The following is a 7,566-nucleotide window of genomic DNA, read 5'->3' as shown; positions in this document are numbered from 1 at the left end:
TTGGTTCAAGAGACATCTTGTCTTGTCTTGGTATAATTATAGTGCAGATTTAGATGCTTCTGTCTAGTCAAATAGACTGCATAGGGTCTAGTGGTAAGAGTTGCCCACATGCAGATCAAAATCAACATCCTTAATCATGCATTTAGTCGTAGAAGAACTAAAGGTGATTTGATAGTGTTGGTGGGATTGATGGATGATATTCCTATCTGCAGACACCTGGGATCTCTTTTATGTAGAATTACCAAACTATACATCTGATTACTGCGCCAGTACAATAACTCACAAAGAAATGTAAAGACTTACTCAAGCTGAAATTGATTCTTCCATTGTTGCGTGGTGGTACATTTTTAAATTCTGCACCAATGGAATGACCATTATAAAGCTATCCTGGTGGGTTCCAAATATTGTATAATGAAAATACAATTGGAGAGCCCAGCTGCAGATTAAAGTGACATCTTGTTATAGGTAAGGTTGGAGGCCTAATATATTGTGAGGGGACCTCAACATCAGTGCTCACTCTGTACTTATGCTCCACTTTTGGATAGCATTGACCTTTTAAAATAATTAAGCCTGAAAAAAATATACTTTCTCTTCCTTTTCAGAACCAACTTGCCCACCAAACAGCCACTATGAGCTTTGTGGACCTGGCTGCCATGCCACATGCTCCAACCTGAACTCTGCTTCTGACTGTGAAAAGTCATGCACCGAAGGATGTTATTGCGACAATAGCTTTGTTCGCAGTGGAGATATCTGTGTTCCCATCTCTGATTGTGGCTGTGACTTCAACGATAGCTACTACCAGAAAGGCGAAGTCTTCTATCCAGCACGAGAATGCAATGAGCAATGCCAGTGTGGGGAACAAAGAGAAGTCTTTTGCCAGGCCACACCCTGTGGGCCTAATGAAGAGTGCAAGGTGGTTGATGGAGCCCTTGGCTGTCATTCCAAGATCACAGGAACTTGCCTTGCAGCCAGCAACAGTCACTTTATCTCCTTTGATGGTGTTAGCTACAGCTTCCAGGGCTCGTGTTCCTATGTTCTAACTGACGTCTGTGTTTCAAACTTGGCACTCCAGAACTTTTCAGTTATTGCCAAGAGCAGCGCTTTTGGGCCGAGTAAAATTCTTGGAATTAGCAAATTAATAGTTAATATACATGAATATGAGATTGTCATCGAAAGAGAACTACAGTGGAAAGTAAAGGTGAGTCTTTCATTGTGGTTTGCCCTCAAAAGAACACTTATTACAATAATAGAAATATGTAGCGTGACATATATAGAAAAGAGGAAAAATGCAAATATTAAAGTATTGGATTTAACACTTAAACCTGATGATGTGATTGCACACAAAGTCTACTTAGTCCCCACACTCAGAATCCCTCATCACATCAGAATCCCCCACTTTCGCATGAGAGTCCCACCTCCACATTACAAGCCCCCTGTGACATCAAACACCCCCCTTGACACCAGAGAACACCTTACATATCAGAATCCCCCCTTTCACATCAGAATTCGTCCCTTTATATTAAGAGGCCCCTTCACATCAGATGCCCCTCATCATATTAGAACATTACTCTTTCACATCAGAATCCATCTTGTTCACAGAAGAGTCCCACCGTCACATTACAAGCTCCCCTTTGACAGCAAAACCCCATCCTTCACATCGGGAGCCCCATTACATCAGATTCCCTCCTTACACATTAGCATTACACCTTTATATCAGGGCCCACAGCATGGTGGAGGACAGAAGGTGGAGCAGACCTGGGTGAAAAGGAACCTCCATGCATTTCTAAATACATCCCACCCTCCCCATATTAGCGTCATTTGTTTGGTTGGCCAACTTTAAGGCACCCCTGGGGAGTTCAGAAGGCACCCTGGTTGAGAAAGGCTACGGTATTCTAAAAAGCACTACGTTGATTTTTCTACAGTAACAAGTAACTGAGACTCCCATAAACATGGAACCCTTTTGCCATTATTGCAACGTCAATAGAGCCATCTTCTCCCCTCTTTCTTACAGATCAATGAGGAACTTCACAATCTGCCTCTAATTTTGGACGACGGAGAAATCCACATCAATCAAGAAGGCTCCAACATCGTTGTTCAGACTGCTTTTGAGGTGACTGTGCTGTACGACTTAATTAATTCCGTTCACATTACAGTTCCCGGAGCGTACCAAGGGGCTGTGTGTGGTCTGTGTGGTAACTTCAATGGGCAGCCTGATGATGACTTCCGCCTGCCATCTGGGCAGTTGTCCAAAAACGCTGAAGAATTTGGGGCGGCCTGGAAAGCCGATGAAACAGTAAAAGATTGCAGCTGCAAGGAGAATTGCAATGGCTGTGATGAGCTGAGAGCCACCATCTTCAGCCGAGATGAGGCCTGTGGCATTTTGCAGAGTGAAGATGGACCTTTTTCTGGGTGCTATGGTCTGGTGAATGTCACTGAATACTTCAGCCAGTGTTTGCTCGATATGTGCGCCAGTGATGGGCAAGCTCAGATCCTATGTGACAGCCTTCAGGCTTATGCCACCGCTTGCCTGGCAGCTGGAGCCACACTTAAGTCATGGAGAACTCCTGCTTTTTGTGGTGAGTGCCGTAATGTTTAATTTATCATAGAATCCTACTGACTGCGTAAACATGTTTATGTGTTATTCTGAATAAGTACAACCTGCGTGTCAAAAGAAGGCCACAGGAAGTCTGGTAGGATAAGAACAGAAGGGAAACCTTCACCTCTTCTGCCACATGGTGCTTGCAGAACTTTAGTGTATCAGACTCTTGGGCACTGTGTCGCTCCTGCCCTGTCTGTCTGTCCATCCATCCTGTGTGCCGCTCCTGCCCTGTCTGTCTGCCTGTCCATTCATCATGTGTGTCGCTCCTGCCCTGTCTGTCAGCCTGTCCCTTCATCATGTGTGTCGCTCCTACCCTGTCTGTCTGCCTAAAGTCCATATATCCCATCGCACTCCTGACCGGAGAATGCCCAATGTATCAGGGCGGGTGCAGCAGCAACAACGGATGCCTCCGTCAAAACGTACAAAAAAATAATAAAGTCACCGGCACTCCAAATGATCAAGTCAATAAGTTTATTGACCCAAGTGATAACACCTCTAGCAACGTTTCGGACCACGCGGCCCCTTCCTCAGGCAAACAGAGAGTGTTTGCCTGAGGAAGGGGCCGCGTGGTCCGAAACGTTGCTAGAGGTGTTGTCACTTGGGTCAATAAACGTATTGACTTGATCATTTGGAGTGCCGGTGACTTTATTATATTTTTCTGTCCTTCTGCCTGTCCATCTATCCTGTTTGTCGCTCCTGCCCTGTCTGTCTGCCTCTCCATCTGTTCTGTCTGTCTCTCCTGTCCGCTTTTCCATCCCTCCTGTGTGTCGCCCCTGCTCTATCTGTCTGTCCATCCATCCTGTTTGTCTCACCTGCTCTGTCTTTCTATTTTGTCTGTCTATTCAATTATCTCCTTCTCTCTCTCCCTCTCTTTGTCTCTTTTTGTTTCCTTTTTGTTAATCTTTTTCCTTTTTTTTTTCTTTTCAGCACCCTCTTGTGAAGAGAACAGCCACTATGAGTTGTGCACACACACCTGTGACGCCTCCTGTTCCGGGGTCACCGCTCCCATCTCCTGCTCTGCAAAATGCTCCGCTGGTTGTCAGTGTGACGAAGGGTACCTGTTTGATGGAGCACACTGCGTTTCCATGGACAAATGTGGATGTTTTTACAACGGACGCTCATACAGTGTAAATAATCTAACCATTTTTGCTCAGAGATGACAAAAAAACGTTCTCAATTGGGAAGTGACCAATTGAGAGAAGGGAAATACAAGGTTATAGGCGTTGGATGAGTTGACAATGAAGTTGCATAATATTGTAGCTTTCATTTTTCAGCTTGGCATTGGCTGTGTACCCTAAAACAATACATCTTTGTAGCAGAGGATAAGAAAAAGCATAGAATAAGCCAAAACTTTTTTTTTTTACATTTTGGATGGAATAGGAAAGAACTTATTTTCTGCTGTCCCACTGGGGAGACTTCACATCACTTCCTGTCCTGAAAACACAACAGGAAGTGAGTGGCTATAGACAGAAATTGAGGGCAACTCCTCTCTTAGTTGTCACAGAAACAGGAACCCCATTGGAAGATTTCCCCTCTATTCCTGTTCTGGTGACAGCTGCAACATGTTGGATTTCCCTTCATTTCTTGTCCTTGTGGACAAATAGAGAAGCTGTATCTCTATTCTAGTGTGGACACAGACCACAGTAGAAAGAAAACAGACGGAGGCTCTAATCCTTTCACACTCTATCCAAAAAAGTATTGCCTATGCCTAAACTTTAACATGGAATTCAGATTCTTTAACATGGACTTCTGAAGGTCTCCAGCAATCAGTTTAAAGCCCAACTCCAGCCAAAACCTTTTTTTGTTTCTTGGATTAAGCAGGGAAAGGTTTTCAAAAACATTTTGATATGGTTAACTGGTAGTGAGCGGTCAGATGCATCAGCAATGCACAGAAAACATTTTTGGTGATTATTTTGATTACTTGAAGGATCTAATTTAATACAAAAGGTTTACAGCAATGTCGTTTTCTTCTTTCTTCTTCTATATTAACGATTCTTCTGTGCTTCCATGCAGCTCGGAGACGCGATTATCTCGCCCGATTGCCTCCAGAAATGCACCTGTCAGAGTGGTGGCATCGTACAATGCAGAGAGTTCATCTGCTCGGACGCCCAGTTCTGCGGGCTGCAAGAGGGCAAACGAATGTGCCTTGAAAAACGTGGAACCTGCACCCTCAGCGCTCAGGGCAGCCTCACCTCTTTCGACTTACTTTCTGGCACCATAGCCCCCCACAACACCTTTGATCTGACCTCCGTATGTGACCTGGCGGCCGAAACTTGGTTCCGATTGGTGGTCATTACCCAGAGCTGCAACAATGATGAGAAATCCCAAATCTCCGCCGTTCATGTCTACTTCTCCAACATCTCTCTCGCTATAACCCCCAGTGGAGGAGTATGGGTAAGAGCCGAGGGGTAAAATCCGCCTGGGTAGATTTCCAGAAGTAGATCAGTCAAAGATTATGGATAGTGGTTAATAGGCATGTAAACTGTGGAAAATTTCGGTTCGGATATTTTGTTATTTCGGAATTTGGATCCGAAATTCAATTCGGTTTGGGTTTCAGATGAGTTTATGAATATTTATTGCGAATACCACAGAAAATCATATACAGATAATAAACTTGAATCTCCTAGACCCAAATGGCATGTGGGATCCAAATTTACGAATTGCATTGGTGAGCTCCTGAATGCTATTCGAGTCTGGGAGCCTCAGCTTTAATAATCTGGCTCCCAGACCGGAATGGCATTCAGGAGCTCCCAAATGCCATTCGGAAATTCAGATCCTGAATGCCATTCAGGTCTAGGAGCCATATAGTTACTGTACATATATTACTAAGCCAGAGGCGCACAGACCCGAATGGCTTTTCGGGATCCGAATTTCCGAATTGCATTCGGGTCTGGGAGCCTCAGCTTTAGTATTATATGTATATACTGTATATGGCTCCCATGTTGCCGTAACGAAAATTCGTGTTCAGACCCATTCGGATGCAACAAACCGAAAAACACATCTGATTGGCCAGAAAGGTCACATGTCCAATTCAGTTTCTTTTTTCAACTAAATTCGGACGGGATCTGAAATTCGGAAATGGAAATTCGGATTCAGACACATTCGGGTGCATTGGGATTGGAAAATTTGTACGAATTTTGATTCGGAACAAAACAAAATCGCACATGTCTAGTGGTTAATCTATAGTTAAAACAAGTTTTGTATGCAAATCAATTTATGAATTAGGCAAAGAAGAAACTTTTTAAACTGATAAATTAGAGAAACATCTTGAAATATATTTTTACATACACACATTTCATCTTTATTTTACATGCATACGTACAGTATTTGGACCTTCCCCACAATGATTGAGTTCAGGTGTTTCCAGCAAAGAGTGCTGTTAACGCTACAACATACACAGGCATTTTAGACTATCGTGCCTTTACAACCGTGTAACAGTTTGGTGAAGGCCCTTTTCTGTTTCATCATGACTGTCTCCTGTGTACAAAGCCAGCTCCATAAAGACATGGTGTGACCAGTTGGGTGAAGGCCCTTTTTTGTTGCACCATGACTGTCCCCTGTATACAAAGCTTCATAAAGAAATGGTGTGACCAGTTTGGTGTGTAGGAACTCAAGTGTCCTGCACAGGGCCCTGACCTCAACCCTACTGAACACTGAAATGGTGATTGAAAGACAAGTCTTCTCATCCAACATCAGTGCCTGACCTCACAAATGGGTACAGATTCCCACAGACACCCTCCAAGATGTTGCTGAAAGCATTCCTAGAGGAGTGGAGGATGCAATGGCCGCAAAGGGAGGTCAACTCCACATTAATTCCCATGAATTTTGAATGGGATGTCCAATAAGCTCCTATAGGTGTGATGGTCAGGTCTCCGCCGATGTTTGGATATATAACATACAAGGGAGCTAATAATTTTTATAGATAAATACAAAAGAGCATTTTCCACAGTTTGATGAATATATAGTTCAGTGTAGTTTAGGTTGCATATGAATATATAATACTTTCTTTAGGTAGTTATTGCTAACTTGTGACAAACATTGGCTTTAAAAATGGAAGACTAGGCAAAGTATTTTATACTAGGGATGCACCAATACCAGTTTGTCCAAGAGTACCAATATTTTTTTCCCCCCGGTACTCGTTGATACCGAGTACCGGTGCATTGTGCCCCGATTAAGGAAGTCGGGCTATGACTCATGACCTGCGCCCGGCTTCCCGATTGCCTTTGAAACCGTTGCTTCTATAGATTATCTGCAGATTTTCTATGGTCAGATGGAGATTCCTCCATCTATGCTAAACTGTGGATGGAGGAATCTCAAGCTGGCCCAAGCTTCAATATCTTGCTAGTCAGCTCCACTGGCTCTCAAAATACCTTAATGCCTGCATCCAATCAGATTGTTCAGGTATTTTGGCAGCCAGCAGGGCAGACTAGCAAGATACTGAAGCCTGGCCTAGTTGAAGATTCCTCCATCCACGCCTTGGGATGCCCCTGGTAGGAACGAAGGGGAAATCAATCTAATGGAGGGAAAATATAATCTGGGATTTGTGGCTTTTGTTACAGGAAACCGGTAGACCAGTCGACCTTCCTTACACATTCGGCCAAGTGACAGTAGATTCAGTCCATGGAGGGGTAGTGTTGAAAAGCGGGGAAGACTTCGAGTTCGTCGCCAATGAGACAGAAGGTCTGACTGTAAGTGTCAATCAGAAGTTCTTCGGGAGCCTCTGCGGGGCTTGCGGAAACTTCAACAGGGATGAGTCGGATGACCTGAGAGATGCCGAAGGAAAGTCTCTTGCAAGCTTCACTGAATTTCTGGCATCTGTGAGAGCCGTAGACTTCGCCAGGTGGTAAGAACCTTTTATTATACTTATTTGGATTGTAAACCACACACTGAATAAAGTAGAAAATGCCCCATCCTGTGCTCACAAGGAACCAATTTTCTCCTGCATTTCATGGTTTTATGTGCTATAA

Source organism: Nanorana parkeri, unplaced genomic scaffold, assembly GCF_000935625.1.
Source record: "Nanorana parkeri isolate BGI_ZX_2015 unplaced genomic scaffold, ASM93562v1 scaffold1663, whole genome shotgun sequence".
Lineage (NCBI taxonomy): Eukaryota > Metazoa > Chordata > Amphibia > Anura > Dicroglossidae > Nanorana > Nanorana parkeri.
This window is presented reverse-complemented; position numbering follows the sequence as displayed.